Here is a 17,108-nt window from a genome sequence, read left to right as displayed (position 1 = left end):
ATGGTTCAAGTGGTGGATTGGCAATGTTATGGAAGGAAAGTGTAAAGTTGGATATCCAAACTTTTTCTATGTCCCATATTGATGCTTGGGTGGATGGAGGCTCTGGAGTTGGTTGGTGGCACTTAACTGGGTTTTATGGGCATCCGGAGACTGGGAGGAGGCCTGAATCATAGGCTAAGCTAAAGCATTTACGTACTACTTCTTCTCTGCTGTGGCTAGTCATTGGGGATTTTAATGAGCTTATGGGGATGTCTAAGAAGGAGGGTGGAAGTAATAGACAAAGACAACAGATGGCAAATTTTGTTGAAGCAATTAATTGGTGTGGACTTAGGGACATTGGATTTATTGGCCTAAAATTTACATGGTTGTATGTAAGGAGTGATGGAACTCAAATTAGAGAACGATTGGATAGAGCCTTGGCAACAAATGATTGGGTGAATTTATTCCCAATGGCACGTTTGCATCATTTAACTTCCTCAGCTTCAGATCATTCTCCTTTGGTGATGCGTTTTATGAGGAAAGCAACTGTCAAAAAAGGAAAAAATCCATTTAGATTTGAATCTATGTGGCTTAAGGATCCACGGTGTGAAGAGGTGGTCATGGATGCCTGGGCTGAGGGCTTAGCTTCTCTAACTAACTTTCCGTTGAGTGCTTGTCTGAATGTGTGTAGGTCTAGACTGGATGCTTGGAACAAGATGGAGTTTGGGCATGTGGGTAGGAAGATTGCTGAATTACAAAAACACTTGGAGTGGCATGAATTGCAACCGAGTTCTCCAAGCATTATCCAAGATATGAGAAGAACCAGAATTGAACTTAACTGTTGGCATGAGAAGGAAGACACTATGTGGCATCAACGGTCCAGAATTAATTGGTTTCAATCTGGAGATAGGAATACAGGTTATTTTCATGCCAAAGCTTCATCAAGACAGAAGAAAAACCAAATGGAGGGGTTGTTCGATGCACATGGTGTTTGGCAAGAGGATGAAGAGGTAGTGGGGGGGATAGTGTTGGATTATTATACAGACCTATTCACTTCCAGTAATCCGACGGGGTATGAGGAGATATTAGAAGCAATGTAGCCTAGAGTCACTTCCAATATGAATCAGAAGCTTACAAGGGAGTTTACTGCAGATGAAGTTCATGTGGCATTAAAGCAGATGTACCCTTCGAAGGCACCTGGCCTAGACGGTATGCCTCCTTTATTTTATCAACATTTTTGGCCTAAAATTGGAGATGTAGTTACATGTACTATTATTGATTTTCAGAATTTGGGTCTTATTCCGCCTAATTTTAATGAAACCCATATTGTTCTAATTCCAAAAGTTAAGGAACCAAAGACAGTGACTGATTATTGGCTTATCAGTTTGTGTAATGTGGTGTTTAAAATTGCTTTAAAAGCTATTGCAAACAGAATGAAGACACTTCTTCCTTCCATTATTAGTGATACCCAAAGTGCTTTTGTGCATGGACGGTTAATTACTGATAATGTTTTAGTTGCTTTTGAAGCAATGCACCATATTAACCAAAAGAAGGGAGGGAAGATGGGTAATATGGCTGTGAAATTGGATATGAGTAAGGCCTATGATAGGGTGGAATGGCTATGGTTGGATAAAATGATGAATAGGTTGGGATTTGATGAGAAATGGAGGAAGCTGGTCATGCAATGTGTCACAACGGTTACTTATTCAGTAAGGATAAATGGGAAACCAAAAGGGCATATTATCCCAACTAGGGGTATACGCTAGGGTGACCCTTTATCACCATACCTTTTCCTCTTATGTGCTGAAGGTCTCTCTTCTCTAATTAAGAAGGCTGTGGATGATGGTGTGATGGAAGGGCTAGTAATATGCCAGGGGGGCCCTAGGCTTTCTCATTTATTTTTTGCTGATGATAGTCTCATTTTTTGTAAGGCTTCTATTGAAGAATGTGACTCCCTGCAGAGAATTCTCACTGTGTATGAAGAAGCTTCGGGACAGCAACTAAACCGTACTAAAACCTCTTTATTTTTTAGTAGTAATACACCAGATGACATTTAACAGGAGATAAAAAGCAAGTTTGGGGCACAAGTGATCAGACAGCACGAGAAGTACTTGGGCCTTCCATCTTTAGTTAGTAAAAATAAGAGGAATTCTTTTAATACCATAAAAGAGAAGCTTAGCAAAAATCTAGCGGGATGGAAAGAGAAAATGCTTTCTAAAGCTGGAAAGGAAGTGCTTATAAAAGCTGTAGCTCAAGCCATTCCCACGTACACTATGGGGTGCTTCAAAATTCCGGATTCTCTTTGTGATGACATGACTAGTATGATTCGAAATTTTTGGTGGGGTCAGAAAAGGGATGAGAGGAAGATGGTATGGATTAGTTGGGATAAGTTATGTGATTCAAAGGAAGAGGGTGGTTTGGGTTTTTTTCAACTAAAACAGTTTAATTTGGCTCTTCTTGCCAAACAGGGGTGGAGACTTCAAACTCAGCATGAATCACTGGTTTATCGTGTGTATAAGGCGAAGTATTTTCCTAACACTGACTTTATCCATGCCTCACTCGGTACACATCCATCATACATTTGGAGAAGCTTAATGGCTGCCCAATATTTGGTGAAAAAAGGAATTAGGTGGAACGTGGGTAATGGTGACTCAATTCGGGTGTGGGGTGATAAGTGGCTTCCATCTCCTTCCACGTTTAAAATCACTTCTCCGAGGCTTTTTCTACAAGCCGAAACAAGGGTCAGTGAGCTTATATCCCATGATGTGGCTGCTTGGAAAACTCAGATCATTGATGCCATTTTCTTGCCCTATGAAGCAGAGTTGATCAAAAGTATCCCATTGAGTTCTCGCCTACTTGAAGATACTATTGTGTGGGCTGCTACTCCTAATGGTTTATTTACTGTTCGGAGTGCGTACAGGTTGGCGATGGAGGAGTCTAGATCAAGCAACAAAGGCTCTAGTTCAGACTCTAGCAAAACTCGTAGATTCTGGAAGAGTTTATGGAGATTGCAAGTTCCCTATAAGGTGCGTCACTTCGCATGGCGAGCCTGTAAAGGTATATTACCTACTAAGGAGAACCTTTCCCGGAGAGGTATTCAGGTGGATGTAAGATGTGAGGAATACAAGGAGAACGTTGAGTTCGTAGGCCACTTACTTTGGTCATGTAGCCGAGCGAAGGAAGTGTGGCACTGTACAAAGCTGAAGTTCCAGTTTGATTAGACCCGAGTTTCCTCTTTCCATGATCTGTTATGGAAGATTTTGATGTCGGATTCACATGAGGAAAAGGATGCGGAATTGGTGGTGACAGTTGCATGGACGTTATGGTGTAACCGTAACGAGGTTCGGCAGGGTGGAAGAAAGAAGAGCGCTGAGGCCCTGTTCCAGTGGGCTCGTCAATACTTACAAGAGTTTCAAGAAGCAAATTAGTTGGCTTCCAGCATAGTAATGCCTTGGGTTGTTGGGTGGTCTCCTCCTCCAAGTGCGAGATATAAAGTTAACGTCGACGATGCAGTATTCTCGGCCCAAAAATGTGCTAGTGTGGGAGTGATGATCAGAGACTCAAATGGGCAAGTTATTGCTGCTCTAAGTAGGAAGTTGTCCGCTCCGTTGGGTGCTCTAGAAGTGGAGGCTAAGTCGGTTGAAGTGGGGTTGGAGTTTGCAAGAGATGTAGGTGTCCATGACTTCATTCTTGAAGGTGATTCCTTGGTGGTATACAACGCACTCTGTGGTTCCTCTATACCACCATCTATGATAGCCCCTATGATACGGGGCATTCTGTTGTCCTGTGGACCTTTAGATAGAATTGATTTTTCTCATGTGAAAAGGCAAGGTAATAAACCTGCTCACTTGTTAGCAAAGCATGCTTTAGGCATTGCGGATTATTTGACTTGGATGGAAGAGACCCCTTGCTTCTTAGAGCAAGCTCTTCTCCATGATGTACACTTTAGTTGATTTTCTAAATGAAAGTTGCAGTCTTCCCATCAAAAAAAAAATATATATATATATATTATTAATATAGTTTACTTTAAACAAAACTCTATTACTATATTCAAAAAATGAAATAAAATATTATTTTGATTAAACTCAATTATCAAAAGTTTTAAGAAATTTAAAATGAGTTTTATTATTTATTTTAAATTATTTTATAATATATTATAGTTTTTGTTTTCTTTTTTAATAACAGTTGGTCTTATTTTGTTTTCTTCATATATCTTAATTTAATTTTGTTCATTTATTTTTACTATCTATTTTATTTTTCAATTTAATTCTATTACTAGAAAAAATTATATAGTTTACAAATGATTATAAATTAATTTGTGCATCATACAAAAAAGTATTAGATAATAAATGTGAACACAAGTGGCACACATGGTAAGATGTGCTTTTTAAAATTGTTAACATTGTTCGCTTGAAGTGAAGATTTTCTGCTAGAGTTTCACGAAATGTTTTTAAAAAACTACTCTAATTAATTAAAAGTCTCTAAAATTTAAAGATTTATTATTTATTTTAAGCTATTTTAGTCAACTACAATATTATATTGTCAATAAAATTTGGGTCTTATATGTTATACTTGCTCTACATGGCCCAATATAAGTGTTACACATCATATAATAAATTATCAAAATACGTAGCTCTAAGAAAAAATTATTAAGTACAAAACTGTTTTGAAATTTAGAATACATTAAAAATAAATACCAAAACTTTAAAGAGTTTCATTAATTAAGAATAAAAATCTTTTGTTTTAATAAAAATTTAGGTTCACAAGATGTGATTTTTCCTTGTTATTTGTAGTAATTTCTATTATGTTATTTTATTTAATTTCAATTACATTATTCGATTGATCCTTATGTACATTGCACTGCTAATATTGTTGCGTTGCATTGGGCAATGGAGCCAAATGTGAAACTTAATTGAAAAATCTAACTTATATAATATAACATAAAAAGTAATTGTACCTAGGTTTTGTTATTTTCTAAGGACAACTAAATTAAGTGTAATCATGTGATTGAATTTAATTCAAAAACCTAATGTATGCTGCCTAATAAACCATAACTAAGATTTAATCATATTTCCATTCCTAAAGTTCTCATGAAGTTTGCTTGTCATATCTAAACTTAAAAGAAAAAAAAAATTCATCAAAAAAGAAAAAAAAATTGTCCTTAAATTAACGAAGGGGCAAATTACTACTTATCTATCTGTGATTTGGCCAAAATTTGATTTGCTTACCTGTGGTTTGAAATTTGACACTTTGCCCACTTGAGGTTTGGCCAAAATTTAAGTTGTCTACATATGGTTTAAAATCCTATAATGCAAATGTTCCACTGGATTCTTTTTTATCTTATTTGATTTTGTATTTTTGGAGGAGAGAAAAATATAAAAATGAAGCAAAATCACATATTTATTCATATTTTAAATAGATGTGGATTAAAAAAATCTAACTGAACTAACCTCAAGTAGATAAAGTGTCAAATTTCAAATCACAAATAGGTAACTTAAATTTTGGCCAAACCACAGGTAAGTAAGATGCAATTTGCCTATGACGAAATTGTTACACTTTCCTTTTAAAGATTTATTTTTCACTATATATAGTTTAAGGGAAAAAATAAGTTTAAAAAAAAAATCAATAATTTAGGGGCAACAAAATATCTTCTTAAAGTTTAAAGATAAAATGTGTAATGTTTTAGAAATGAAAATCACATCTTTTAATATAGAAACAACCAAAAATTAAAAATATTACAAAATTTACTATAAAATCATAAAAATTAATGTGGTAATAAATGTGATTGGTGTAACATTGTAACTCTAACTTGTAAAGATATGTACATACAAAATTTGTAGTGAAAACATGAAAAATCAACTGCATGTAGGATGTGTCTTACTCTGATGGCTTGCAACAGGCAGATGCATTGCAGCCTATCGACTTCGGGAGGAGAAAGTAAAAAGGAAAGAGATGAAGTAATAGTATACAATCGGAGCATTACCAGCAGTGAATGGGGAGATCTAAACCAAAAATTGAAAGAGAAGTCCTCAGTTCAAAACTGATAATGGAAAAAAAAAATAGAGTTAATTAGAAAAGGAAGATAGGAGAAGTAACCAAACGACATTGAGGAAATAACTTATCCGCTGTGTGGATGCGAGGGGCAGGGCCGCAGGGTGTATTTATTTCTAGGAGTTCCCTCTCTCTCTCTCTCTCTCTAGGAGTTCTGTATTTTCTAGGTGGCACAACAGCCTGGTTGTGCCTTTGTGTTTTGGAAAAATAAATTTGAACTCATATTGGATTACAGTTTACTTTACCTTTATGTCTTTTTCCTTAATTAATAATTAGAGTAACGTTCATGAAAACGACAAAACAGGAGTCACCTTGCCGGCTTGCCCTACCCCAGTACACGAACCGAGTAAAACTTTAACACTGTTTGGTTGTAGACTTGTAGTTAGAGGAAGAGAAAGGAAAGGAAAAGAAAGAGGGAAGGGAAAGGGAAAGAGAGGGTAATGAAAATTAGCTTCTTCAAGTGTTTGGATATAGGAAAGAAATGAAAGAATTTCCTTCTTTTTTTTGGTTGATAAAGGGGAGAGAAAGGAAGTTTGTGTATTTTTACCTTCATTTTATACCCTTATTTATTTATGACATTTTCCCCACTTTTTTATGATATAATTTTTTGCAAGTTCTTGACTTTTTTTTTTTTGTTTTTTTAAATTTTGTGTTTGATTATTTGATTGATCATTATATTTATTTACTTTGAAATTAATCATAAAAAAAAATATCATCATTTTTTAACCATTTTTTTTAAAAGCATTATTCTAAACATTTTTATTTAATTTGAAATTAATTTTTTTAAAAGCAAATAATTTGTTAACTAATTGTTTTTAAAAAAATCATTACTGTAAACATTTGTTGAAGCCAAAGGACAACCAACCTGCCCCCCCCCCCCCGCGGAACTTCCAAAATTTTTACTAATAATGATAGTACATTGCATTGAAATGTATTATTTGCCCCTCTACGCAAAAGACAAAAAAAACCAACAGCCTTAACTAATAAACTCTAAGACTACTATAACTCTAATATAAAACTATGGGCCTCATCTAGTAATGATTAAAAAATAAAAAACCTACTGCTAATGCTATATGCCTATACGGAATAGGAATCACAGCAGCCTAATACTGATAGAACTCTGAAAAAGTATAAAGCACACCTTCCATAAAAAAAATAAAAAATTTTTGTTTGTTTTTAAAATTAAACAAGGGAAGGAAAATAATTATTTTTTTCATAGTTTGTAATTTTATTAATATGGTAAAGGTAAATTTGGTAATTCATTTGGTCAAACATTTCTATGCTCTACTCTCCTTCTAAATCTCTCTAATTTTAGGAAATTAAAAATGAGGGGTTAGAAGTACTTAGAACCCCTCCAAGTCTCTCCCCATCCTCCCTTAAAAAAAATCCAAATAAGGTAATTTAACTTACTCTCCCTCCCTCTACTCTACTCTCCCTCCATTCAAACAAGCTATTAGAGTTTCTGTTGAGTTTTTAAAAGCATTCAAGATGAGTTTTTAAAAACATTCAAGTCATTGAGTCACTTTTAAATATTCATAAGTATATTGCATACTCTTAATATTCACGTTTAAATTTTTTTAGATTAGTTTTTTACTTTTAATCTTGCCCCCTTGGCCTAAATTCCTAGCTCCGCCATTGCAACCAATATAATATTTCTACCTCTTATATCTATCTATATATATATATATATATATATATATTGACTCTCCTCTAGGTAGGAGCTCTCTCTCTCGTCTCTGTACGAGTTTACTCCCTCCCTTGGCTGCACCAAGGGGCTGTCTTTTCTTTTGTTGGGCACGATGGCGGATGAGGTGATCGATAGATTGGAGAATATGAAACTTACAATGGAGGAGGAAGAAGTTATAGTGGTTTCCGATGAAGAAAGGAAAGATGAAATCGAAAGTTGTGAACAGATTTTAATTGGAAAATTCCTTACGTGAAAACGTTCAGAAGCCAAAGGACAACCATATATGACAGTTTGACTGAAAAGTATATATTCCATTGACCATTAATATGAACATATATACAAGTTAATGTACAATAGAATTGGAGAGAATAAATTGTTTTTATCAATATGCCCAAGTCATTGCCCTAATTTGTGTAATCTAATAGTTGTATACATGATATTAGGAACCTAGCATTTATGATGACAAATATTGTGAATGATGTAGAATATTTTACACTTTATTAGCTGATCTGTCTAGAATATATACACCTAATAAGTTAATAACACAAGCTGGGTGATTATTTTACATAATTATACACAAAAACATATATACATTCCTTTAAAAGCATATTTTTCTAACACACTTAGATCCATCCACGACAACATATATACATTGCTGGTGTGGTTCTTATTATATTGGGAGAGTAAAGTTTTGAAATTTGAATTTTGTTTCTAGAGAAAACGTGGGCATTTTGGTAAATTCATTTAAAATCAGCCCCCACACAATTTTGGGATCCAGATCCTCTCCATTTCCCTTTGAAATGGAGAGGTTCTAGTACACGGTGAGGATTTCCCATGGAGAGCATCAATGGTAAAAAACGTGCCACGTCATTTAAAACTCAAACCACACACTTAACTGCACACTTAATTGGGGTTAGACACTTAACCTATCTGAATATTTCAAACTTAACCCATCTGAGACCAAACCCATCTCAATATTTCAAACTCTCTTTCTCACTCTCTTCTCAATATTTCAAACCCACTTCTCTCTCGCCTCGCCGTCACGGTGCGAAACACAAACAAAAGAAACCCACTTCTCTCTCGCCTCGTTGTCACGGCCTCGCCGGAGGGAAAACTGAAACAAAGGTTATCTGTGCAAGTTCTTCGGAAAACAAAAAAGACCTTTTAGGAGGGAAAAGTGAGACAGAGGTTGCTGAGTTCATGGCTTCACAGATTTTAACCAAAATAACAAAAGCTTTACAGAAGGTTCCAAGTTCAGCTTCAGAGCATCTCTGTTTCTATCTTGCCAAAACAGAGGTTTATATCTTGCCAAAACAGAGGTTTATATTGTTTATGCTTATCTTATTTGATGTTTGATCATTTTTCTGCATTTATATTGTTGTCTTAGTGAGTTTATATTGTTGTTTTGGTGGCTGGATGCAAGTTAGAGTCTATCTGAATTTTTATTTTTAATTTTTTGAGATAAAGATTGAATCTTTATAAAGATTGGCTCCCTCTCCAGCTTTAGTAATATTTCTTGAGGAGGAGATTTTACCTATGGTCTGCAGAAACAGAATGACTCACTTAATATAAGCTCAGTAGATTTGATAAAGATAACCCATATTGTAGAAAGGAGAGAAGCAGAACAGAAAAAACACCATACAAGTTGTGAAATCAACCTAGGAAATCCTTTTAACTTACAATACTGTTTCTACAAATGCCCCTTCAACATGGTGCATTTCAGGCACATCATCTAAAGAACCATCTCCCTCAATCCGTAACTTATTGACCTGCCTGTCGGTCCTGCCAAATATGATCAAAATCTTTATCAAGATATAAAAAAACAGTTTATTGACCTGCCAAAGCATTAAACGTGCAGTATACGAAAAGTCAAAACATTGCATGGAAAGATATTGTTGTGTTAAATATGTCATGCTGCCATTAAACAAGAAGCAAGTTAAGGGAACAGATCATTTGAACCCACTATAATTACAAATAAGATATAAAGAATTTTTCAAAAAAATAAAAAAGGAGAGGCATCTTTTCACTTCTTAATTCTTTAAATTCTCTCTACATGTATTACCTCCTAATATGCTAATTTATGCAAGGCCTAGTTAATATTACAAAACATCATAAAACAGTAATTACAGATGCACGAGAAAGTGGTTATTTAACCAAAGAAAAACTATATCACTTCATTCATGATGTTTCTACTCTCATCTTGTAATAAATATGATTGTCTATCTGCAAATTTCAAATGGTTTAGTATCAGGTAACAACAATAGCAACCAAGCCCTAGTCCCAAAATTTAGGAGTCAGTTATAGACCCTCAATACATGAAAATTTGGAACTGACCAACACAATTAGCAAAATTATTTCGATCCTGCTGCTTATCTGAATGGCTTGTACTCTTTCCATTTTTAAGTTATCTACTACTTGTACAACTGCTTTTCTTTAATGTTATTATTATTTTTTTGAGATAAAGATTGAATCCTTTTTCCTTTAATGTTATAATTTATGGTCAATTTTTTCTAGGGATAATGATGGGAATGCATGTTCCTTTTAATGTGTAGATGGAATCTACCTCATTTAAAGGGATGGAGTTTGAAGCAGATGAGATTGCATATGATTTTTATAATGGTAAAGATATTTACAATTATATATTTTACTTTGATATTAATAATAGTTTAGATGCATGATTTGATAATTTTAATGCTAAGCTTGTGATATGTGTAATATGTAATTGGTTTTTTTTTTTTTTTTTTTGGGTAGTCGGCTTCTACAAGTTCTGCATCACATCAGGAAGGCTTATCAAGTGTTGTAGGCTCCAACAACAAAATTAATGGTGCAGGAGGTCTCTTGAGTCAAAGAAGTGTTGCAAGTGGAGGTCCCTTGACTCAAGAAAGTGTTACAAAGTGGATGGAATGAGATGGTTCATAAAGTCAAGCCATTTTTCTAGTTTAGGATCATGTTTTATAATCTATGACACATGTTGAATTAAGTGCTCTTGTTATGTAATTTTCCTAATTTAGGACTAGAGTTTTGATGGTCCAAAACTTAATCACATTTGGTCACATTCAAATGTTCAAAATTAGTCACATTTGTGACCAAGTGTTCTAGTCTTGTAATTTTCTTACTTTAAGATTGAAGTTATGATGATCCATAAATTTCCTTTTGTTACCAACTGACAGTGTAATTTCTGCATAGTTATTTGTTGCTGTAGAAATTTTTATGTTTTTCTGCATAATTACTGTTTTTGCAGATTGTACATTATGCATAATTACTGTTTTCGCATAATTATTGTGTTTTTGCATAATTACTGTTTGTGTTCTGCATAATTTGTTTGTGTTTCTACACTATTTAAAAACTGGTTTGGTGAATGGTTGTTATGTTGGTTGGTGAATGGTTGTTAACTTTAAAAACTGGTGCATTGGTGAACGGTTGTTAATAACTTTTAATTTTTAAGAACTGCTGCTGTGAATGTGACAAATAATAATGGTGAATGGTTGTCATGATTGCATCTTGGTGCATTAGTTATTATATAGTCAACCTGCATATTCAGCTGAGGAGTTAATCTGCTTCTTTCTTATGGTTCCCAATAATATCACAAACAAGCCTTTTAAGGTGCTGTTCAAACTGCTTTGATGTTGAGTGCACACAAGGCACAAACACTTCACAACAATGCAATAAATTGGTATACAAGTCATAGATTAATTAAAAAGACCATGTTCCATTGCTGAAGTCTCAGATTACAGTGAGAATTACACCAAAATTCAGGCCTTTTCCCACTAATACATACCAACACAAATTCAAGCCAACACATACCAACACAAGCATTCTGCCAAAACCTACCAACATACACCAAAATTATGGCATTTTCCCACTAATTCCTACCCACCTAATGACCCATTTTCCCCCCACCTATTTAGCCAACAAAAGAAGCATCAAGCAGAGTAGCATCCCACTTATCACCAGAGACTGCCCCAGGCAAATGAGCAACATCTTCTCTCTCTTCCTGTAGCCTCTGCTCCGTTGCCTCTTCAACCAAAATCATGAAAAACAACAACAAATAGTATTAGCAAAATCTGGTCACAGCCAATCCAACACTTGTATTAGCAAAATACTAAAATCCTTGAAACTAAAAAAGACCCACTAAAGAAAATAGCTATAAAATAAAAACCCTTGTGCTCTTGATCTTCCAAAACTAAAAAGCATTTGCACCCTTGTGCTATCACATAAACAACATACATTGAAGAAAAACCAATTGCACTCCACAGATCAATTTCCTCTTGAATCAATATAACAAGCAAAAACACAAGAACCAAAAGTAAAAAACAAACATCTCTAATAAAGGCAGACTTGTGTACTCGAACCACTCTTCGGCCCCTTGAAATGCTTATGATTCCAACCACAACACACATTACAAAAGAAGCACCATTGCCAAGAGAAAGCAGAGTAACCCAGCAATTGTAGGAGACAATTTTAGTAAACTTGATAAGCTTTCAAGTGAAGAACAAAAGTACCCAGAAACTGAAAAGAAATTTAAAAACTTTACAAAGAAATTTTTTTTTTTTGATAGATAAAAATATAAATAAATAAATGTGGACGAGCAAGAATCAGACCACCAATCCAAAAAATGACGACTGAAACAATATCTCGGCCGTTGATTTTGTTCTACCTCGGTGTTCTCCACAACGCAGAGGGATTCAACGCAGAGACATACAAACTGTCTCTCATTTCTTTTAAAACAGAACAGAGGCTTTTGATTCCGACAAAAATTAAGAACAAGAAAATAATGAAAAACCTTTATAAAAATTAAATAGACCCATTTGAAACCCTAACCCTAAAAACGAATTTGAGGCGAGAAAAGAAGATTGGCAGTTTACAAAGAAATTTAAAAACCCAGAAACTTACCCAGAAATTTGGAAACCCGTAGTCTGAGGTGAACTAGGAGTTGAGTTCGTGGGTGAGGGATCGAGCTTGAATCCTGTATGCCTCATGAGTCATGACCCACGAGCTTGAATCCATGAGAGCAAGGAGCTGAGTTCGTGGGTTAGGGATTTCAATCTGTGTGGTGAGCGAGGAATTGAGCAAGGAGCTGAGTTAAAAGCTTGATCAAATCGTAGATATCCTCACCGTGACGGCGAGGTGAGAGAGAAGTGGGTTTCTTTTGTTTGTGTTTCGTACCTTGACGGCGAGGCGAGAGAGAAGTGGGTTTGAAATATTGAGAAGAGAGTGAGAAAGAGAGTTTGAAATATTGAGATGGGTTTGGTCTCAGATGGGTTAAGTTTGAAATATTCAGATGGGTTAAGTGTCTAACCATAGTTAGGTGTGCAGTTAAGTGTGTGGTTTGGGTTTTAAATGACGTGGCACGTTTTTTACCATTGATGCTCTCCATGGGAAATCCTCACTGTGTACTGGAGCCTCTCCATTTCCCTTCTCCATTTCAAAGGGAAATGGAGAGGATCTGGATCCCAATTTTGTGGGCCCGACATAAACAAAATCCTTTGTTTTTCTCTTTGCTGCCCTTCCATCAGTGTAACCAAACAGCAGAAAGTAAGTCATTTCCCTTCTAATCCATTCTTTTCTCTTCTCTTCCACCGTATCCAAACAAAGTGTAAGGTCCTTAACCTCTCAGACCTCAACTCATCTACCCCCAGACGACTACTGAGACAATTTTTTATTTATTTAAAAAGACTAGCATAACATGTCGGTTGTGGTAAAATACTAAAATCCAAAACATGATTCAAAATAAGATTCTCAAAGAGAGGCTATTTTTCATAATAGTTTTCCGACAGAGCTATTTTCATAATTGTAAAAAAATATAATAAGATTTTTCCAAAAAAAAAAAAAAAAAAACCCTATCACATACAATTAACCATGAGTGTGTGAGAGAAAAGTTAAAAAAATAAACTATAAAAGTGAAATGGTAAAAATTTAAATTAAAGGTTAAAAACTTTTTTATATAAAAACTGTGATCAAAAGTGACTTTTACAACTTTTAATCTCAACTATTAATTTTTTATTGCATGTTACAATAGCCCTAGCTAGCTAGTTCTCAATCCACAAGTCACAATTCACTTCTCTCTCCCTCCATCTTGTTTCTTATCTCTCTTTTTGTTTTTTTCTCTCTCATTTCCTCATCGGATTTTTTTTTTTCATCTTCTTGTTAAGTTCCCACATTTACCTCATCCCTTATAGGAAAGGTCCGTTTGGATATAACTTATTTTGCTGAAAACTGAAAACTGAAAACACTGTAGTAAAATAATTTTTAAATATGTAAATAGTACCGTGAGATCCATTTTTAATGAAAAAGTTGCTAAAAAGTAAGGTTTGTGGGTCCCATAAACAGTGCATGGGACCCACTGGTGTTGCTGAAAAGTCAAATATTATGGCTAAAAAAAAAAAATAAAGAAGGGAAACGTAGACGCTGGACACGCAAACGCGCAAGCCAAACGCTGCCGAAATCTAGATCCCTATAAGGCCAAAACGCCAAATTACCTAACAAGAGAGTGTAGAGAAAATAAAGAAATTTTACCTAGTGTATGGTTTGTAAAGATGAAGTCAAAGGAAAACAGCCTATTGTTAAATGTTAAGTCCTACCTCCTTCTCCCTTATCTCCCAAACTGAGAGGAAAGAAAACGGTGGGCTACATTAGAAAATTAATCATGCCTTTTTTCCCTTACCCTCTCAATCCATACTTCAAATTTATGCAAGTCTTTTTTATGGGTTGTATACATGATTATTGCCAGTTTTAGAATCGGATACTACAAACCTAACCTAGGTTGCTAACAGAATCAAGCATACATTAGATGACCAATCACTAAAGAAAACTCGATAAATGGTAGGTTCTTCACCTTTCTCCTTGAACATGCCATTGCTAGGAGATTGATCCAAGATCAATATCAACAAGGAAAAGTAAGTCCGGTGAAAATAAATAATTAAAAAAAAAAAAAAAAACAAAAAGGAAGAAGAAGAAGCAAAGAGGCGTGTCGTGCATATATTTAGGTAACCCCAATAGCAATTAGGATTTAGGTGTCATTAATTGCATCCAATTAACTACAGTAAAGTCTCGACCAAATCCGACCCTAATTATATATATGATAAAAGTTAAAAATAGTAAAAAGCACCATTCGAAATCAGGCAACAATTAAGTAAAAGTAGAATCACATGTCATATCATCATCATCATTGGAATCTCACTTGAGAGGAACTTGAGTCTAGATGTCCTCCGCAGTAAGAACCTCAGGAGATTGTAAAAGCCACGCCAATCTTCCTCTTCCAGTGGTTCTAAGGTTGTCACGGCATTGTCCTTCCCATGCTTCTCAACTTGTTTCCTTTCATAATTATCTATAGATAGCACAATTTATATTAGTTTATAAACTTAAGTCCCCAGTTTCCAATGATAAGAATAAAGGAAATACAGCCTCTTTTGAGAGCATGAAGTGAACACAACTTCTTCTCTAACTTTAGTTTTTCTTTTTGAGAAGGTGAACACAACTTTGGATGCAAAAGCATGATTGAAATTGATACTTTTCACTCGTATACAGTGGCGGAGTTAGGAATTTAGGCCAGGGGGGGCAAGATTAAAAGTAAAAAACTAATCTAAAAAAATTTAAACGTGAATATTAAGAGTATGCAATATACTTGTGAATATTTAAAAGTGACTCAATGACTTGAATGTTTTTAAAAACTCACCTTGAATGCTTTTAAAAACTCAACAGAAACTCTAATAGCTTGTTTGAATGGAGGGAGAGTAGAATAGAGGGAGGGAGAGTAAGTTAAATTACCTTATTTGGAATTTTTTTTAAGGGAGGAGGGGGAGAGACTTTGAGGGGTTCTAAGTACTTCTAACCCCTCATTTTTAATTTCTCCAAATTAGAGAGATTTAGAAGGAGAGTAGAGCATAAAAATGTTTGACCAAATAAATTACCAAATTTACCTTTACCATATTAACAAAATTACAAACTATGAAAAAAATAATTATTTTCCTTCCCTTGTTTAATTTTAAAAACAAACAAAATTTTTTTATTTTTTTATGGAAGGTGTGCTTTATACTGTATTATATATACACTGTTTTTTTCAGAGTTCTATTAGTACTAGGCTGCTGTGATTCCTATTCCGTATAGGCATATAGCATTAGCAGTAGGTTTTTTATTTTTTAATCATTACTAGATGAGACCCATAGTTTTATATTAGAGTTATAGTAGTCTTAGAGTTTATTAGTTAAGGCTGTTGAGTTCTGAAACATGTACCAGTAAATAGAAAAGTTTTTTTGTCTTTTGTGTAGAGGGACAAATAATACATTTCAATGCAATGTACTATCATTATTAGTAAAAATTTTGGAAGTTCAGGGGGGCACCCCCCCTGGCCCCCCCCCCTCCCTCCGCCCCTGCTCGTATATCACATGATATAGTGAATTATATTTCAAACAAATAAACAATCATCAAAGAATTGCGACTTATGATATGAGTAAACTATGATCTTTTATAGAGCATAACTTAGCTGCACTTCCCTAATTTGAACTTATTATACCTTACTATATTTCTAAATAAAATTCAACAATGTTGTTGTATTAATGAATGTACATAGTTAAATTAATTGTCCTTTAAACATTATTCATATTGCATTGGTCAATACAACCATGTAATATCTTAAATATGAGATTTATTTTCCTAAATTGTGGTTTTTTATTTTTATTTTTATTTTTTAATTTTAGAAACAAACACACACACACAACTATAATATAATTTAGCACACTAGATTTGGGGGTGGGGGGACAAAGTTTTTTTTTTTTAAGAATTGAATTTAGAGTTTTGAGCCATACTATAAAGAAACCTTAGAATAATTTCTCTTACGAATTGCTAAAAAAGCTTCTTCTTTAACCCTTGGAGTTACTTTTCCACAAACATCAATACCACGACCTCTCATTCTCGCAAGGTGTGCTTTAATTCTTGTAACACCTCCAGTAAACTTACGTTTACAAAACTTACATTCGAAATGGCCACTTCTTACTTCATTATATGCCCCCAAAATAATCTTTCTTTCTACCCATACTTCTTTTTCCTTCCCAATAACTACAAAAAGAATATAATGTCAAATCAAATTTAAATAAAATCAATTCTATAAACAAATAAAAATAAATTTATCCAATCTTTAAAATATATATATATATATATATATAATGAAATCAAATTATGTGATATAAAATATTATAATAAATAATGAAAAGAAAGGGAAGTTTATTTATTAAAAAAAAAAAAAAAACGAAACTAAAATACCTTTTTGTTAGGACATATGAGGATATTGTTAGAGACATATGTTATGTAAATTGGCTAATCTCTTGACAAAACGCATTTTACTTGTAATTGGGTAGATCTAGGATGGGTTTAGTAATTCAAAGCACAAGAATTC

At 34.2% G+C, this 17,108-nt stretch overlaps 1 long non-coding RNA gene and 1 other non-coding gene across 2 annotated transcripts in view; both read right to left on the bottom strand.

Moving 5' to 3' along the window:
- LOC115962814 overlaps positions 1-5,997 on the bottom strand; it is a 34,624-nt gene extending 28,627 nt beyond the window's left edge. The window contains exon 1 of the long non-coding RNA XR_004085615.1: positions 5,861-5,997. This is a non-coding gene — a long non-coding RNA (uncharacterized LOC115962814). The remainder of the gene's footprint in view (positions 1-5,860) is intronic.
- A 6,298-nt stretch (positions 5,998-12,295) lies between these two features.
- On the bottom strand, positions 12,296-12,441 carry LOC115966126. The gene has a single exon (XR_004086316.1). It is a non-coding gene; the product is annotated as a small nucleolar RNA snoR111 (small nucleolar RNA).
- Between the last annotated feature and the right edge of the window lie 4,667 nt (positions 12,442-17,108).

This window comes from Quercus lobata, chromosome 10 (assembly GCF_001633185.2).
Source record: "Quercus lobata isolate SW786 chromosome 10, ValleyOak3.0 Primary Assembly, whole genome shotgun sequence".
In the NCBI taxonomy this organism is placed as follows: domain Eukaryota; kingdom Viridiplantae; phylum Streptophyta; class Magnoliopsida; order Fagales; family Fagaceae; genus Quercus; species Quercus lobata.
Note: the sequence above shows the minus strand (reverse complement) of the source record. Positions and strands in the feature narration are given on the sequence as shown.